Here is a 20,385-nt window from a genome sequence, read left to right as displayed (position 1 = left end):
ATGTATATAGACAAATGGTGGTCTTGTTATTGAAAGTATGTAACAGAAATTATTGCTAACATATTTTTACTAAAAGTGGTATCTTTAAAAGTAAGATAAAGTACATATTTTCATACTTTTCCCCCTACAAAGCATACTTTTTTTTTAAGTGACTTTCTGTAGCAGTGATTCAGGAAAGGCACTCAGCCCATGTAGGAAGATGCTAGATTCTCCTTTCTTCTTTCTCACTATCTCAGTGCCCCAGAGATGACTACCTGGAGCATATAAGTCTCTGTGGTCTCCAAGTACCTTCTCAATGCCAACTTGACAGTGAGGCTCAAGAATCATTGCAGGGTGGGAAGTATAGCTCTGAACTAATTCCCAACAAGCTAATGTGCCAAAAGTGCATTCAACAGAATGTCAGTGCAACTAAGTCCTTTCTCCTTTTAAGTGTTTATAGCAATTTGCACCGGATATGTTGGTTTTCACTGTCTTTGTTGATTTCTGAAGTTTTCATGGATTTTATGTTTTGCTTTTTTCTTCATGACAACATTTTGAGGAGTGCCCAGTTGGTCTCTGCCTAAACCCTAGCTGTGGTGTGGTTAAAGGCCCTAAGATAAGAACAGTGGATAAGAACAGCCTAAGGATGGTGTAGACTGAGATTCCTGCTGTTAGAGCCATAGGATTCCCGAAATGTGAGCTTAGTGCATACAGCATTTTGAATTCATCGCAGAGAGAGCAGAGAGCCAAACTGCCAACAGGGTTCTTCTTTCAGAGGTTTAAGAGCCCAATAGAGAAAACAGACTAAAAACAAAACAGAAACAAGCAAACAATGCAAATGCTAGTTATGACAAGCACCCTGAATAAACAAGAGTGCTTGGGTTGTAACCCCCTGGCCTCTGATTTAGAAAGGGTAGCCCAGGGGAGGTGTGAGAGTCAAGAAACCTCTTTCCCTGCACCTCGCCTTCCTGGCACACCACAGAGTTTTGGTCTCTTTGAGGCTCTTTAGGCACAGGATTTGGTGTGACCAGAGTTAGCTCTGGGTAGGAACCGGACTTGTCACTTCCATGCTGCAGAATTGAACTGCTACTGGAAGGCCCTCTGGTCCCATTCCTGTGGCAGGCTGGCTGGTGGTTGCTTTGTCAGCTGTAGCCTATGTGATTCAGAGATTTGCCCAGCAGCCCACAGTGACCGAACACCAGGAACTTGGAAGCTTTCATTAATATAGCATAACTGAGTCTGTCCTGGCTATTCCAAGAGATATTTGCAAGACAAGCGCTATTTTTAGAGGATTAAAAAAAAATTTTTTTAAGATGCAAAGCTTTAATCCTGGCTGGCTCACAGCATTGAAAGAAGACCAATATGGCTACATTATAGTAAATCAGGAAAAAGTAGCAATCTTTGGAGTTTCTTTCTATTCCAGGCAGCCCTGATCCTAGGCTGTTCTGATGTTTATATTCCTGGCAATGCCTTAAACAGATTAAGTAGCTTGACTGTAAATGCCTTTGATTTGTTTACACAAATCAGACTCTCATGTATTATCTCCTGCCTCTGGATTATGATGGTTTTTATCAGGAATTTTGTCTGTGGGCTATTGATATGATAATGTACTCCTAATGCCTACTCAGGAGCTAAGGACCTCTATCTTTTCAGCCAACACGAAGGTGCACTCGGATGTATGTGCCGGATGTATGTGCCGTTCACAGCTGAGCGGAAGACTAGAAGACTAGGAAGGATGGCCTAGGATGCTTTCCAATGAATAATGTGTAATACTCTGCAGTTTCTGAGCTCTTAGCTTTTTCTATCGATCTCTAATATTTTACCAACCAAATCTAGGAAAATGTACACACTTGTAGCGACCCCCTCATAGTTCCCTTAATATCTATGCAGCAGATAATGTCTTTTGCACTTAAAATGGTGTTTGGTAACAAAGCAAGAATCCTCCTCCTCCACCCCACAGTGAAAAGTGCATTGAATAATATGCAGTTTATCCTCTTTGGAAGAAAGAGATGAGTCAGCTCTCCTGGGATTAGACAGCTCAGGCACTTCTTTATCCTTGACACTGCTGAGATACAGCCACTGATATCATAACAGCCTTTATGGAGGTTTGGTGGGTTCAGAGGAAACACATCCATCTGATATTACAGCCATTATTGTATAGTTCTTAAAGTTTTGAGGACTTTTATTTGAGATGAATGAAATCCTTCTGAAGAAAACAATGTAGGGGGAAGGAAACTAAAGTAGATCTGAAATTATAACTTAGTTTTTCATGTCATCTCAGCTCTGTTCTAGGTGCTGTCATATTCATTACTACCCTTTTAGAGTGAAGGTGATACCTCATGGTGGGCACCATCCAGGTAATGACTGGCAGGCCAAAGGATGGCTCAGGTGCTTTTCTTTATAAAGCCCTGCTTGTTCCCTTCTACCATTTGAACTACAGTGTAAAAGTTCCCTATACCATCATCATAAGTCAAGTCTGTGATGGCTGAGCCTGTCTCTTTTTTTCTTTTGTTTTTTTCCGAGGTAGAGTCTCACTATAGCTCAGGCTGACCTGGAATTCACTATGTAGTCTCAGGGTGGCCTTGAACTCATGGCAGTCCTCCTACCTCTGCCTCCCCAGTGCTAGGATTAAAGGCGTGCACCACCACACCCAGCGAAACCTGTCATTTTAAGAATCTCCAGTTTTCTTCTAGATGATAAATACTAAATGACTATTGATTTAGTACATGTATAGATTCAGCTCAGCCTCTAAATGAAGCTGGTTTGTAATAAGCTGTGCTCTAGTGACTACACATCTGCTTTTGTTCAGCCTCATCCTCTATAATTAGCACAGTCTTGAAAATAAAAGTTTTCAGTGATATTGAAATCTTTACATAGCAATCTTCTAATTATTTCATATATTCACATTAAGATCAAAAATACTTGTGATGAAGGCTTGAATTCTATTTTTTAATTACTCATAGAATGAGAATAGGATGACCAAGACCAAGAGGCTAATAAATTACTTCCCACTTGACTCTGAGAGCTCCCCACATACATTAAGAAAGGCATGGGCCTACTTCTCATTCCCCATCCCCACTCCCACCTGGCTTCAGACTTCATCTCTCTTGGTATTGATCTCAGTTATACCTGTGACATGTTATGATCTCTTCCTAGCAAAACTTCCTTACTCTTTATGACCCAAAGTCTCCTCCCTACAGGCCTTTCCAGACATCCCAGTTAACCCTCAAATCCCTCATCCAGTCTCTGCCATGCTTGATTAGGAATGGGATAAGGCAGACAATCACTCAAGCATACTTTCTTACCTTCTTTAAAGCTTGGCATAACCATATAACAAACTTCCAACAATAAGAAGTAATAGAAGGGAGGAATATGCCTCATTTGGGGACCAAAGATTTAAGGAAGAAGATGTGCCTTCTTTTCCACAGCTACCCTCATTGAAATAACTCAGGTCCAGAGTTGGGCTCCTGAATCACCAGCAGGAAAGCTGTCTGGCCCAACAATAGTAAGTCCCATCGAGCTGTTATGTGAATAAATAATAGCCATCTATTGTGTTAAGACTCTGATTTGAGGCTTCTGTGTTACAACTGCAAGAGTGGACTACCTTACTGAAGATGCACATGCTTGTAAGTATGTGTCTTTGTGAGTGTGATTCACTCTATTTCAGAAGCCCCAGACTGAAACTAAAAAAAAAAAAAAAAAAATCCTCTTTAACTGTGAGTAAAATTAAACTGAATTGGTGCCTCATTTGGAAATTGAGCAGATGGCCATCAAAATGAAGAGTGGAGGATGCGCTAAAACATCTCCAGGATTGGGAATGCCATTTTCTCATTTGCAAGCAGCTGTCTAGAATTTTGTAAACAATCTCATAGGTGACTAATTAGGATTGGAGAACAAAAGGAATACCCAGTTAGTTTCCACATTAAAATGTGTCCTACTTAATTACTCATTCAAATATTCATAATTTCAGTCAACAAGTACATATTGAACATACTAGGCAGTCTTCTAAGAGGGCTGATCAATAATAGACCTGGCTTCAATTCATTCCAAGTTCACAGTCCAAGGGGAGAGCCAGGTATTCAAAATTAAATTATCACATGACTAAACATGAACTCAGTTTGTGGCTTGGCTTCCTGTGTGCCTCTTATAAAATAAGAAGAAGAATAATTGCCTGTTTCTCAAATTTTGTTGTGACTTTTAATAAGATGATATTTTAAAATGATTATAAAATATTTATGCTTGACATTTAAATGTGTCCAGCATACAGTAAATTGTACGTGTTAATATTCACATTAATTTTAATAAATACTAATGTTTTAAACACAAGAGAATCTTATGAGACTGATAGAGGTGCATGAAAACACAAAACGTTTTCTCGAAAGTGAAGCCTAATGTGGTCATTGAGAAGTTAGAAAAATATTTCAGATCTTACAATGTACAATAAAATTCAAAGCAGTATATGTAAAGGGCCTGTGTAGAAGGAAGCATTTAGATAAAATGCAGGGAGAAAGTCAGCATAACGGGAGTCTGAACATTGAGGAGGGTACTGCTGCAGAAGAAGGCATTTGGGGTCTTGGAGATCACCACCGCATGCTCTAGATAATATCTTAGCTTTATTCCCAACACAAGAGAAAACCATCGAGTGATTTCCAGCAGCGGTGGGCATGAAATGGTCTGTTCAGCTTTGTGTGTTAGAAAGAGTGCAGTGACCAAAGTGAAAAAGAATTATAATAGAGATAACTAATATTTAACTGGGCCACTTATTGGAGTCAAGGTAAGAAATGACCATAGCTTCAGTGAGGCAGGGCATGGAGCGTAAGAGAAGTTAACAGATCAGAGGAATTTCTGAGGTAATATTTACAGAACAAGGAGTAGGTACAGATATAAGAGTGGGTTTCTCAGACAGAGAGAGAGAGAGTTCCCAAGACAGGGAATGCTGAAAAAGGCTAGGGTCATGAATTAATATCTGTGCATGTTACATTCAGAGGTCCTTCATATGCAAGCATACACTCAAGTACACAAACAGATATATGAGCCTGGGACTCCATCAGTAGCTCAAAAATACAGTGTAAACTCAAGAGGTATTAACATATGAATGGAAACTAGGACATTATCAAGAAAAAGCAGCTTAGAAAATCACTCCACCAAGCTTTGTGTTACCAACACAGTCCATGTAAAATAGTTCCCAAATCCTTCATCTGCTACTTTGTTTTAAATGACTATTAATTTTAAGAGATTTACTTTTCTCTGGAGTAAGCAAAAATACTTTATCCAGAGATAATTCTCTTGCTAAAGACTCCACATCATCAATACAGTGTATGCCATCATTTTCCCTTTGGGTCTGGTCTGCCCACAGCAGTTCCTATGGCACTCTGCTCTTCCCTCCAGCTTTGTAGAATTTACAGAATTCACTATGCCTCTGCCCAGGGCTTGGAGAGAGGGACGCTGAGATGCAGTATTGGATCTGTTCTACTTTTCCATGCATTGAGGTGTTTAGAAAACTATCCAGCTGAGAATTCTATTGCTGCCATGAAATTGACAGGTTGCTTTTTCTCTGTAAACTGAAAAATTGTAAAAAAAAAAAAAAAAAAAAAAAAAAAAGGGGCCATGACAAAATCAGAGCTAATTGTTAAAGTACTTGTCCTCTTGCAGCCTTATAAACTAAGGCCATAATTAGATGTCTCATTTCCTCTATTCATAATAGAGACTGCCCCACACAGTTTCCCTTAAGGTAGGCTTGTTGCCATTCATCAGCAGAACAGAGGAGGAGGCCTTTGACTTGCATATTTCTCAGCCACTTGTCCTCAAATGACTTGAATAGACTTATGTCATATTGCAGGAATGGGGTGGGCAATTGTCCCTCAGCCTTGTTCTCCTTCTTCAACCCATTCAGCTCCTAGGGCATGCTCCTCTCTTGATACTGAACCTGGCCAGGCATCTCTGTGTTTCTCCAGAGCCAAAGGAAGGGCAGGGCCCTAGGTCCTTGGTTTTTATAGATCTCTTCTGGGACAGTCTCCCATGGAGCTGAGCCAGTACTGAGGCAATGGGGGGATTCTGGGGAAGACTCCATCCTCCGACTCTGGCAAACAGATTCAGCAAACTCTCTGCCTTGCTATACCTCTGAAGATGACTCTGAGTTCCAAACCCTCAGGAGAACTGAAAATAACTGCCAAGGCGATTCCCTTCCAGGGATGGGCTAAGGGCAAAAGAGGAAATGGTGTCTACTGCTGAAAGAGGCCATGAGAGAGACAGTTAAGGATAGAGCGAGGGAGTCAGGGACTTCAGTGCAACCCAGAACTATTTGTACATAACACATGGTTTTCCACTGTGATCTACCAGAGATGTCCTCTTCACCAAAACACTTGTGAAACAAAGCTCCAGGCCCCAAGAGCACCACTTATGACCTAATGTAGACAGCTTCTGAAGACACAGCACAAATGCTCCCTCTAACGTGTGTCTCAGGGGGCCTGTAGGTCACTGTGTTTATCACTCAACCTTTAGGGCTCAGGGTATGACTCAGGAGTAGAGTGCCTGCCTACCATTCCTAAAGCCTTAGATTTGAGAAGGGAGGGAAAAGGAAAGGAAGAGAGGGGGAGATATCCCTGCAAGTAGATGTCAACACATCTACCAGCTGAGGAATATGACTACAAAGAATGAGATATGAAGAACCCACAGGCACTACATTCAGAAGCAGCACTAAGGACAGTCTGTTCCATTTCCATTTGGTTACAAAGAGCAAAGCCAAGTGTAGTTGGTTGATGTCTAAGATCTGAGCATGCAGTCAGCAGAACTCTGACAAGATTCTAGCCTCTGTGTTAATGACATCAGACCTCACAATTCTGCTGTCTAGGGAACTTGATTGGCTCAGATCAGCCCTTGGGTGAGAATTAATGAGAACGATGAAGCTGAGCAGTGAGCAGAGGAGGGCTGAGAAGTAGGAAGCGCAGCATGTTCCCTGCAGCATGCACCCTGGCCCCCTCTGTGGCCTTCATGGCATAACTACTATCTAGCAGTTCAGTTTTTTGATAGTGTTTGTTTATGACCTTGGATGAATTGTAATTTTGTTTCTCCCCAAACTATGTCTTGATTGTAGAAAACACAAGATTAGAAACCAAAGTATTCTACAATTCCTGAGGTTAAAAAATGTCTGAGGCTAGAGAGATGGCTTGGTGGTTAAGGTGCTTGTCTGCAAAACCAAAGGACCCAGGTTTGATTCCCCAGTACCCACATAAGGCAGGTGCACAAGGTGGCACATGTATCTGGAATTCATTTGCAGTGGTTAGAGGCCCTGGTGCACCCATTGTCTCTCTCTCTCTCTCTCTCTCTCTCTCTCTCTCTCTCTCTCTCTCTCTCTCTCTCCTCTGTTTCTCTTTCTCTCAAATGGATAAATAAATAAACATTTTTAAATGCTTGAAAAGGCAGCAAGGCCAGTGTTGGGATTAGGAGAGGTCGTATCACCCTGGGCTTCACGGGGACTCTGTAACAGTCGTTCTTAGCTAATGTCACTGAGCCCTGAGAGAATGCACAGAGGGATCTGGAAGCACAGTAAAGACTTCTGCAGGCTGCAAATCTGTCGCAGCCAAAGCAGTCCTTCCCCCCTGCCCTCTTAGAGCAGGATGTCCTAAGCTCTCAACAGCACTTAGAATAGTATGGGCTTATTTCCCAGGTGCCTCACAAATATTTACTCAGCTATGAACAAGCCTTATGTTTCTTCCCCTTCTGTGAACACTGTGATGCACCTTTGTGCCCTAGCATCCAGATTCCAGAGCCTGACAGGAAAAAAAAAACGAAAAAGTTCTCTGAGGATTTTGATCTGGAGAATTCTATAAACCCACAGTCCTAGGACATGGTAAATTCCCTATAGGAGAAAATGGCCAACAAGTCTACCTGCCACTCACAAATGACTTCTGAAATCTTCCCTAATAGCACAAAATAGCCTTCATACTCCAGTGAAATGAGTGTAGCAGATGATGAACTGCCTTATGAATTAATGAGCACCATTGCATGGAACATGTTCTGTGAGCATTTGAAATGGCAGAAATATGATTGGAAGAGGCCATTTAGTTGATAAGAAACCTGCCAAGGTGATTTGTGATCTTTTTTTTCCTGATACAGTCCATATAAGAGAAGGATTTTGCACAGGTCACACAATCCCAATAGGTGAGATAAAGTATGTCCTTTTCTTTATGTATTGGGAGAGTAAACAAAGACAGAAGTGTGCAAAACTGATGACTTTACAAGGACAAGCTTGAATTTACTCTGGATTTTAAAATCCCGGTTCTGGGTTAGAGAGGTGGCTTAGTGGTTAAGCCACTTGCCTGCAAAGCCAAAGGACCCAGGTTCGATTCCCCATGACCCACATAAGCCAGATGTACAAGGTGGCACATGTGTCTGGAGTTCATTTGCAGTAGTTAAAGGCCCTGGCACCCCCATTCTCCCTATCTACCTCTTTCTCTTTCTCAAATAAATAAAGATAAAATAAAATTCCAGTTTTAATAACAGGGCTTCACTATATCCTACGCAGTATGCCCTAAGTCCTGCATATCTGATTGCACTAGAAACAGAAACTATTCAAGTGGTTGGTTCTATCAGACCTTCATTTTGCAGATTAGGAAACCAAGGACTATCAAAGTACCTGAACATTCCCAAGATTAGTATGTGCCTCCAACTGGAGCCAAGGTTGATATATTAACATAATGTAAAAATTTCAACGCTTGGAGACTACCTATTATTTCTAGCAAAGCTAGATTTTATTCTCTGGCTCCAGCCCAGTTTTATATTGATCTGAATCTCATGTTCTACTATGTCAGACATTCTTCAGAAGTTATTTTTAATTGTAACGATGATCTAAAGGATTACACATGAAGGTGCAGTAGAGCAGAACACAGAGGGCTAAGGCTTGCCTTACACATTAGTTTGATTTTGCAGGCTGCAGCCAGGAGCCTCTCTTTTCCCCACACTTTGCGAGCCTCAGTCATTGCTTTGCCTTCTCCACCAGCTTCACCTCCAGCTGTCTTCTTAGCTGACATTTGGGCTTTGGTTGAGCAATGGCCATGATAAGATAGTCATGTATGGGGGAACCAACCACCAAAACCTGCAAGACAAAAGGAGACAAGGTGTAGAAGAATGAGACAGGGAGTAATATCAGAGGGTGCATAAAGGGTGAGAGTCTGTGGGATAGGTAGACAGCAAGCAGAGCACACAGTGAGGGGAGGGGCAGCGGAGGATCTGGCCACACACCACCATGGAGACGTTATGGAGGAGGAATAGAGAGGTAACACATGGCTAGAGAGCGATGACAGGTTTGTATGAAGAAAACCACACAGACAGAATAAAATAAAATAAAAACAGCCTTTCTTAGCTAGGCTGTGACATTTGTGTGGGAGTCCAATGAATGGATAACTGCATCATTTCTCTCTGTCATCCTGGCCAATCACCACCGGCTTGGAAAGTCATGGCCCAGAGACATGCTTTCAAAAACTAAGAAAAGCAAATTCTTTCCAGCTGGTAATACTCAAGCAGCTTTCTGAGTGACAAGCTTCATGAGGACTGGGACGTTCACAGACCAGTGTGCTGGGCCAGGAGTGGGCAGGCCGTGGAGCAAGCACATCACTGTCAGAGTTAGAAGAGGAAAGACATTAAGTGGAAATAGGGTCAGGGATAAATGGATTGATGCTCAAGAAGAAAGGAAGGAAGGGACAGAGGGAGGAAAGGAAGAAACATAGAGAGAAAAAAAAGAAGATATATGATCAAAAAGGAAATCTAGGACTAGAGAGATGGCTTAGCCATTACGCCACTTGCCTAAAAACCCAGAGGACCCAGGTTCGATTCCTCAGTACCTACATAAAGCCAGGTGCACAAGATTGTGCATGCATCTGGAGTTTGTTTATAGTGGCTGGAGGTCCTGGTGTGCCCATTCTCTCTCTCTCTCTCTCTCTCTCTCTCTCTCTCTTTCTCCCTGCCTCTCTCTCAAATAATTTACTTTTTTAAAAAAAAAAAAAAAAAAAAGGAAAGTAAAGGAGATAGACAATGTTTCTGCAGCCTTTAGGAAAATGTCTCCAAGTTTTCTCTGAGGAGTGTATCTCCTCATTTATTTCAAATTTGCCCACAAGTCGGAAGCCCAATATTACCTGGGCATATTGTGCTCCACTTTTGAAGATGATGCTACCAGCCATGATTATCTTGAACTACATAGATCTAGCTGAAAAGGCTTGTGCATGTCCAGCGGTATCCTATGTTACCCAAAGAATGATTTCAAAATGTAGCTAAAGAGAACTAAATACTGCCAAATTTGAGAGTTTGAGGTAAAAATAAACAAGTGCTTCTTTGCCTGTGTTTTCATAAACAGCTGATTTAATCTATTTGATTTTAAATTAACAAGTCAAAAGGTCAATCAATCTGGTTAAGCACATGCATGCTCAGTTAATTGATTTGCTGACTTCATATAGGGTTCCCACAAAGAAGCAGTGTGGCATAATGTTAAACAGAAAGGCTTCCAAGTCAGGCAGCCTAGGTGTGGGTTTAGCCTCTGCTACATGCCAGTTATAAGAATTTGGGTGTACTTCTGAGTACTCAGTATCTACATCCTGTATTCCAGTGATAATCAAGTGAGATAATATAAACAAAAATTAGTTTGTACAAAAGAAAGTTATCTTCAAAATCTTCACTGTCAATAATCCCAAAGTCAATTATTCATCAATTCTTGGAGATGCCAACACTATATTTGATGCACTAACTCATGGGAACTTTCCCATATGTGACACTTCTGTTCTTTCTTGCTTCAGTCATATTTCTTAACAGTTTTCAGCAGTGTCCTTTATTAACAATTTAATTCAGCATTACTGAAGGTTATATACACCCAGCTACTGCTGCAGCTAATAAAACTCTCATTTTTATGAGGTGCATCTGTTGTGACATCTGTCTGAAACCCAGAGAGAGAATTCAGTGTTCACAAGCAAATGGAGTAATTACTATGTAATTACAATTTAAATTGTGCAGTCACTGATCTGCTCTCAAAATTCATATCTTTTGGACATACTCAATATTAAGACCACCTGGTTTCTTCTGAAATGGGCAAACATATTCTTAAAATATTCCAAATAAGGACTTGAGGTAAATGTTTGTGGCCAAAGAAAGTTAAGAGTATTATTGCCAAAAGAAAGTGGTAGAGAGAGAATAAGTAAGATTGAGGAAAGGTGTTAATAGAAGGAACTAGGAGGGACATTTTAGACATGAATTACTAAGTGTTTTCTCAGTCATCTCAAAAATCTGTGAAATTGTTAAGTATCTGTTTGGAGAAAACACAGAGGAACAGAAATAATGAAGAGTGATCAGACATGCAAAGTTTTGCTTTTCTCTGGAAGAATGCATCATTACTGACAGTTATTTGGAAACTTTACCACATTAGACTGTAAAGGAATTCGGGACTTAAAATATAGTATCTAGGCTGGGGAAGTAGTTCACTGGTAGAGCACTTACACACACACACACACACACACACACACACACACACACACCACCATACTTTCATAACTACCTTTAGATATGGTGGTTAAAAACTGAGACCAATACATTGCTAAATGGGTACATGGCAAGGGTACTTCTACCCCATCTTAAAACATTGAACCAAAAGCTTGTTATCCTCATATTATATTGTGTATATTCCGTATGCCTGTCTAACCTGTAGAAACAGCCCACAATGTGAATAAGTAAGACAGTAGCATGGCATAGTGGAATGGCAGGCTAGCTTCAGATCCTGGCTAGCCCAAGTCTGATTCCTGACTTCCCTGAGAAGCTCGTGAGTAGAGCCATAGAGGGCGGTTGGTATTCCACCAGTTTGAAGCTGCATACCTGGCAATTTCATATTCCTCTACCAGATGGAGTTAGGACTCTCTAAATACACAAATCTTTTCAAAAAGTGTGAATGGGGGAATGTAGATCATATATGCAAAATTACTAAGTGAGAGCAGTAGTAACACTGTCATTACTAGTTGTGGTCATTATATAAACAGATGGCAGAAATGTAGATACCTCTTACATGTAATTCCTCGGACAATGTGTTAAGTGAAACTATTACTTCACAGTGTGAATAGGGACAAAGTAAAGAAATACAATGGAAATTGTACGAGTTCACTTTTGATCACCATTTATTTGAAAATACAAAGCCACTAATAGTTAATGTTGCAACTTTTGCTGAGATGGAAGGACTTGGTTATGAAAGCGCAAGTATCTGCATAACAATGCAAGCAGGTGTGTGCCCTGCTTCTAAACTGACATTCTATGCTAAACACTTCTCTTCAAGGAGCAACCTGTTAAAATTAGTAACTGCAACTGTGTCAGTATCAAATGATTAGATTTGGGAGACATTTTTTCGTCTTTTAAAATTTTTTCTGTTTATTTTTTTTCAAATGGTTACCTTTTTTAAATAGCAAAGTATGTTGTTCATATATATGTTTCTCTATAATCTTTAAAAGGCCTACTTAAGATTAGAGTAGAGGTGAAGCAGTATAGTAGTTAAATTTTCAAGAACACACACCATGGAGCATGCTTACGCAGACATAAGTTCTGTCCTTGTAGAAGTGGCAGCTATAGTCAGTAGCATCAGAGGCCGAGCAGAGGAAGGTCCAGAGCCATTGGTTAGTTTGCTACCTAGTGACAGGAAGCAAGTTCAGAGGGGCAAGAATGAGCCTGTAATGTGAAGTGGAGGGGGACTCTGAAGGGGAGAGGACTCTGATTGGTTACTTTGGCGGGCGGGGGGGGGGGGGGGGTTGCCTTTTGCTTTCTTTCACTAAGCTGTTCCTTAGCTGTTCACTACCTATTCATTAGAAGTGAAGCAACATGGGCTGGAGAGATGGATTAGCGGTTTAGCACTTGCCTGTGAAGCCTAAGGACCCTGTTTCAAGGCTCGATCCCCCAGGACTCACGTAAGCCAGATGCACAAGGTAGTGTATGCATCTGGAGTTCATTTGAGTAGATGGAGGCCCTGGTGTGCCCATTCTCTCTCTATCTGCCTCTTTCTCTCTGTGTCTGTCTGTTGCTCACAAATAAAAAAATTTAAAAAATAGAAGTGAATCAACACCTTAGTTACACATTATGTAGATGACAGTGGCAGCTTGCCAGCTAGGCAGCCTCCCTGCCAGAATTTTGATCCATTCCCCCTGTTTGCTATGAAAGGTGAGAATAGGCATGTCCCTCTTCTCCCCTTTACTTTTTACCCTTGAGATATAGCTTCCTGTAAGCTTGCAGCTCAAAGGCCAATCTATAAAGCAGATGGTTTGTAGACGTTTTGAGCCGGAAACCACAAGCTAGGAAACTAACTGAACAGAAGCAGAAATAGAGGTACCAGTGACTATTGCAAATCATACAATAAATGTCACAAGAAATTTCACTTTTTTTTTTTTTTTTTTTTTTTTTTTTGGTTTTTTGAGGTAGGGTCTCACTCTGATCCAGGCTGACCTGGAGTTAACTCTGTAGTCTCAGGGTGGCCTTGAACTCACGGCGATCCTCCTACCTCTGCCTCCCGTGTGCTGGGATTAAAGGCATGCGCTACCACGCCTGGCGAAATTTCACATTTTTAAAGAAGATTCAAAAATCTCCTGAAAGCATTGGAGGAATCCCATGTCAGGTGAAGATTAGTGTCGTGAGGTAGGTATGTTGGCTTTGCTCATTGAACAGTGGCCACCTGTGGAGTATGCTCTTTTTTTCTCCTACCATTGAAATGGGAATGTTTTAATCTAGAGAAAAGAAAGCTGAAGTTACCTACCTGTGCTCACACATGTACTTCTAAATTACTGAGTTGATTAAGTCCAAGTAAAATGTAGAAGACACATGCTGAAAATATGAAGGCAGCCAGTTCATATTTGCAAATGCTATCTCTAAGCAAACTTGATTAGACTCTGACACATCCCTAAAGGAAATACTAAAACTCTCCTTGTAGGTCCTAAGATCCCTTTATGTCTAAGGTGCTGTATATCTCTGAGGTAACTGATTGTCAAACTTATATGTTAGACTACTTTTAACACTGAAATTTGGGTTTAAGGATGAAATCATAGTTTCTGACACAGACTGGCAACATTGGAAGCCTGTATCAGTGAAGGATTTCTAAACTCTGTTGTAGAGTGTGGTTTTATCTAAAGAGAACATTGCTTGACAAAAGTAAAGAGTATGTTAATTTCCATTTCAAAAACACTAGCACATTGGACCAGTACAGGCAACAGTGCTCCTGTAGATAGTATGATCTCATGTATGCTCACTCTTAAAGGGATCTTATTTTGTATCATGAAGGCTTATTACAGATGATGGTCTTCTACATAAACATTTCTGCTCACTGTAAAGAACTTAAACTTGGAGTCACTCAAGCAGATGGCATTGAACAGAGCCTAAATTTTCTTGTTAAAAGCCAGCAGTGCCTGATAAATAGTCATCAAGGAATCATTTATAGGACATATGGTGCATAGATGAATAAAGACCAGTTTTCTCTGGCCGTTTGTCTAGAACAGCTTCAGGGTGATCTCTTTCCAGAAGACAGTAAGTCTCCCTAGGGAACCAGAGTCTGCTATTCTAGATTAGATAGTCCACATTATTTACTTGGGTCACACATAGTTGTATTTCTGTAGCATTAGTTTCCATTCAATGCAGTAATGAAGTTTCTAAACAATTAAGCTCATAAGCATGCCAAAATCCTCTGATGCAAACACAGTGCCTAAGGACCAGGCTGACATTTTCAGGAAAGCTAAGAAACTCCACATCTACCTAACATGTTGTCATTACCCTCACTGGAAATGACAACTTGATAAACATGCCTATTTCAGAAAACTGTTCAGGAGCAATGTCCTACACCCAGTATAGGAGTAGAATATGGGTTAGCTGGGTCTTCTCACCTTTCCAACAGCAAGGTTGGCAATTGGCCTTGATCATTCACATCTTACATGTAATCACATCCGTGTCTGAAGGCAAAACTTTTAGATATTGTCTTTAGGACAAGAAAGACAATGGAATTAAACCACCAATTTGGCAAAGTTCTGACAGACGCTGAGATTATCCCTGATTCTCTCACATTCTCCAGTCAGCAAACATGACCAGGGTAGCAGTGCCACACTTGCCTGAGAAGCTTCTGCAGAAAGTACAAATGAAATGTTTCAACCATCTAATGAGGACCAAAGGCCCCATCCAGCACTTCCTTCTAACAGAGAGTGAGATGTACGTACCAGGCTAGTTCTTAGCCATCATCCTCCATGATCTATGTTCCTAATGAGGAAAAGAAAATTCCTGAAATGAAGATACAATAAATCAAATGGTTACAATACGGGTCTGTCTCTATTTGCCAAAAGAATACTTTACAGAGAGGGAAAGAATAATCTTCTAACCATAAGAAATAATGGTAGGGGGCTGGAGAGGTGGCTTGGCAGTTAAGGCACTTGTCTATGAAGCCTTAGGACCCAGGTTCAACTCCCCAGAACCCATGTAAGCCAGATGTACAATGTGGACACACATGCTTACAAGGTCATGCATACTCACAAGGTGGTGCACACGTCTACAGTTCAATTGCAGTGGCTAGAGGCCCTGGCATGCTAATTCTCTCTCATAAAAAATGAGGTAAGGAGAGGCAGGCTAGTATATATAATAACTTTCTAATATATTCTATCATTCTAATATATTCCCCTTAAAATAATAATTGCCTTTACTTTAGGTTTGTTTTGCTTAATTTATCACCAGAAGCTGTTTTCTGGACTTTGTCCAGATTTTTAAGTATTGAAACAGAATGTGGTTTGTCATAAATGTTAATACAGCTAAAAAAAGAGACAATATGAATTAAAATACATTCCTTAAAGAAGGCTATACAAAGAAGTGTTATTGCCAAGAGCTACTGTAATAGATGATGACAGGGACACATGTTATCACATCTTCTGTGATGGTCAAAGCAATGCAGAAACATGTGAGGTCTCTCTAGCTCTTTAGTTTTGAGTCTAAGTTTAAAAGCTTAGAGGAAAGCAGCCTTTTGTGATCCTTGCTGTGGCCTGGAAAGTATAACTCCACTGTATATGACCTATGACCCATGACCCCCAAAAGATCTTCTCTGAGCCTGTCCACACTGTGTGATGCACCTTCGCAACATTTTATTTCCATAGTGTGTTGAAAGAAAACGTAAATGATGACTCTCTAGTCCTTGCTACCATCCTTAGAGGACAGTAGCACCTGCACAGATTAAGGACAATATTAATATGGACATCCATAACAGTTAACATGTTGCATTAACATTTTAAATGTGTTTATCATTTTATTTTTAATTAATATTCACATTTGTTAAGTGCTAATGTGTGCTAATGCTGACATTGAAAACTTGCTTGGAATATATTTTGTTTTCATGAATCTGAAGTGGGTACCCATTTTCCATTTTAATGCTAAAGAAATTATTGCAGGCATTGATATTAAATGGCAGAATTTGAATTCATATTATCTAATGACCTTCACAGTGATGCCTCTTGGTATATAAGTCCTTTAATAGATGTTTTTCAAAACTATTCAGATGATCTGTAATCTCAGGGTGCAAAAGATGTTTGTAGCTGCACATTTACATAAACATTTGACATCTAGGATAGACAAGGTATTTCAAGCCAAATTTGACTATCTTTATTGGAAATGTCATTTCAAGATGCTTTACTACTAGGAAAATTAAAGTAAAGGAAATCCAGATGTTATCCCCACATATTGCCACACCTACCATAAAGCTCCATTTATAATGGGAAACCCAGTGCAGCAGGCTCCATCAGGCCAGGCTTCAGGTTCCCCAAAGGTGTCTGTGGTGAATCTCCAGATAGGAATTGTCAGCACTTGGCTCACCACAGAGCATCACGATTAATGATTTCAGCCTCTTAATAACCATCCCTATGGTGCTGCAGATACTATCTAGGGTATAAGTGATGTGGGTACTCACTGCAGTAGCAAGAGCTGAGATAAATAACAAGAAAGACTTCAAACAAAACAAGGAACTATTTTATGCTGTCACCCTAAAGACTCCAGATCCCATATCCTTCTCATCCCAGCGCTGTTCTATGTTCTCGGCCCATACATTTGAGGTTTCAATGGATTTCCCTGTTTTGTTTTGTTTTGTTTTGTTTGTTTTGTTTTGTTTTGTTTTGTTTTTCTTTTCTGAAATATGAGTGGCCCTGGAATAAGTTGTAGTCACAGATTGATGAGCCATGTTCAGAAGTGAGGACTGTCATTAGCACTACAAGTATGATTTCAGGGACTCCAGGCAGCAGATCATTGTTGGTGCCTCTGTTCTCTGACAGCACAATGGAGACATGTGAAGTTTCTAGGACAAGGCTTTGTAGAACCAAGTAAACCAAGTACACTGCCGTCTGTTATAAACGTCACTTCCCTGCAGCCCGAGGATGCTAATATGGTACACTTGTGAAGACTAGGAAGAGAGCTAGAATAAATATCCTACCATGGAGGAATGACTATGTAAATGGAGTACGGCAGTCACTGAAAACGAATGATATGTCACCTCTTGCAGACCGCTGGCCACTCTTGTGTAGTGCTGGTCAAAGTCCTCTCTCCTCAACATGGCTCATCAATCTGTGACTACAACTTATACCAAGGAAATGTATGCAAGTGCACTTATCAGAGAAACAGTATAAGCACAAAAACACCCGCTTCTCACCAACAGTGCCATTGTATCTGCATGACAAGATTACAGTTGTTTTTGCCTTTTTGTTGTTGTCAACTTATTTTCTACCTTGTGCATGTATCATTTTCATAACACTAAAAAGCCTTCTTAAGAACTATTAAACCTTAAAATGTACTATTAGAGAAACATTACGAAAATCAACAGTAATAGAATAGTAGGTTTGTATTCTCAAATAGGATTGCGTTTGCCCCAACACTCTTTTTATAAAATTTTACTTATTTTTTATCTTCATGTGTGGGGAGTGCATGGACATGCCAGGGCCTCTTGCTGCTCACATGGACACCAGGTGCTTGGCACATTTTTTGCATTCAGCTTCCTATGGGGTAGCTTGGGAACTGAACTCAAACAATCAGGATTTGTAAGCAAGTTCCTTAAATAATTGAGCCATCTTCCTAGGCTCTGACACCCTTTTTTATGAGAATGAAAATGCAATAATAAGAAGTGTTGCTAGTCATTTCCAATTGCAAAAGGGAAGTCCTGGAGCATTTTAACTATCCACTTAGGAATGGCAACTCAGGCCAAATTCTCAAGAAACTTCTATAAAAATGAAATTTTGTGACCATGTTATAGTTCTCTTTTGAAATCCTCAAAGGAATCGAGCAGATAAAAGACTCTGAGCAGTCCTACAGTTAATAAATCTGATGGTCCTTGTTTAACCCATTGTGCCTACCCATTAACCCTTCTCAACACAAAGTAATAAGGCAGAACTTGAAAATCTTCTTCCATCCTTCCATGAATAATTACTCCTACCAGACACTTATGTATATGCTTATGTCTCCTGAAAAATTAGAAGAGAAGTATGATTCTCACTCCTGATGGTTGCTCCAGGAACTGTTCCCTAGAGCAACCCAGTCACCCATAGTGACACCTCTTGGTTCATCTTCTGGCACTGACATGGGCCATGGAGCACATTTTCACAGTTGTGTGTCATGCCTGGAATACTTTCCATTTATTAGAGGTCTGTTTTTCACTACATTCTTATTATCCCCAAATACAATTTATCCTCTAACACCTGGCAGTAAAAGGCTTCTGTAAAGAATTTTCAACTATAGTAAAACCAAATTATCAATGGCTTTGAAGATTACTTTCATTAAGGCAGTTTTTTTTTTTTTCAGTGTTGTTATGTTGTATCCAAACTTTTCCAGGTAGATATTTTTACCAGAAGTGTATATGTGGCTTAAAGTGTACTGTTAAGGGATTTTATGAAAGGACATAGCACAGTAGCGTTTGTAAACAATGACTATGGTATGGTAACCCAAGGTGAAAAATATGATTTGTATCCCTTTAATACTTCTTAGACATGCAATTTACAAATGTTACTTTTGCAGCTGGACAAGATGGGTGGAATCAGAAATAACTTACCACAATAGCCAGTCAGATAATTTATATTAAATCAGTTCAGAAAGATATTCAGGGGCTGGAGAGATGGCTTAGTAGTTAAGGAACTTGACTGCAAAGCCAAAGGACTCAGGTTCAGTTCCCCAGGACCCACATAAACCAGATGAACAAGGTAGCGCATGTGTCTGGAGTTCATTTTCAGTTGCTGAAGGCCCTAGCGTGCCCGTTCTCTCATATATCTGCATCATTCTCTTCTCTCGCAAATAAATAAATAAATAAATAAATAAATAAATAAATAAATAAATAAATAAATTCAGGATAGAATAATCCAAACATTTGACAGTTGAGAACTTGTGAAAAACTGAAAAACATTCACCTTAGAAAAACTTCAGATTCTGTATTTCTTGAATTTCTTTTACATGTATGGTGTGTGTGTATGTATATTTAATACTTTTCACTAGGAATATTTTCTATAATAAAAAAAAAACATGTTTCATCCAGAAAATGTATTTGAAATTTAGAAACATTTTAATGAAATCACGAGCTCAGGAGTTGAAGGCAGAGGCAGAAATTTGCTTTGAAAGGCATAGTGAAAGAAACCTGCATGGAAGAAGACATCATATGCTCAAGTTAGAAAACACCATTTGGGCTATCTTCCCAGCATATTATAAAAATACTTGCTCTAGACTATAGTCTACTAATTTCTAAATTACTCATCCATGGAGTCTTGCTGATGTAACTATTATATGACAAATTATTGTTTATGGCTACCTGGAAACCACTTACTCAAATTATTTATTCATCTTCTACAATGTTTCTTTTGCTACACTATTATGCTAAAGTAAAGTGATAAAGATAAACATAGTAATGAAAGTGATAAAAGTAGGGAGAAAGCCAGATAACATCTTTATCCTTATAGAGGTTATACTTTATACCCCAAAAAGGTATAGTTAACAGCAATTAAGAAAATAAGCCTATTGATTGACAAAGTGAGCAATCACCCTAAAGTATAATAAATGGGAAAGTTATGAGGGCAAACTGTAGATGAAGAAGAGAAGAGGAACAGTGTAGGAAAAATATATACTCCTTTGCAATGACCTTATTTTCACAACTTCAATTATGTTCATGATAAGTCCAATATTCTCCTACCCTGAAAGCTCTCTATTCCTAAATTAAGTCAAATAGTTTAACCATTTTGTTTCTTTACAAATGCTATCATCTTCCTGTGAATATCTTTCCTACTTTTTTGTATGTATTTTTAACATTTGAAACCCAAGTCAAATACTCTTTCATGAATCATCATATATTCCCCATCAATAATTAATAATTTTAGTTATTTCCACATAGATTGAAGTTAATATATCTCTAAACTGTTT

At 39.6% G+C, this 20,385-nt stretch overlaps 1 protein-coding gene across 10 annotated transcripts in view; it reads left to right on the top strand.

Annotated features, from left to right (window-relative positions):
* The window catches only part of B3galt1 (beta-1,3-galactosyltransferase 1), a 565,801-nt gene that overhangs the window by 522,264 nt on the left and 23,152 nt on the right, over window positions 1-20,385 (top strand). Inside the window, exon 1 of one of the 10 annotated variants that reach the window (XM_045147955.1) lies at window positions 3,413-3,484. The exons of the other annotated variants lie outside the window; for them this stretch is intronic. The gene's annotated coding sequence lies outside the window, so the exon portion shown is untranslated. Of the gene's footprint in view, window positions 1-3,412; window positions 3,485-20,385 lie in introns of those variants that run through there. 10 annotated transcript variants of the gene reach the window in all.

Source organism: Jaculus jaculus, chromosome 4 (assembly GCF_020740685.1).
Source record: "Jaculus jaculus isolate mJacJac1 chromosome 4, mJacJac1.mat.Y.cur, whole genome shotgun sequence".
Classification (NCBI taxonomy): domain Eukaryota; kingdom Metazoa; phylum Chordata; class Mammalia; order Rodentia; family Dipodidae; genus Jaculus; species Jaculus jaculus.
The sequence above is the reverse complement of the archived record's forward strand: the minus strand, read 5'-3'. Positions and strand labels throughout refer to the sequence as shown.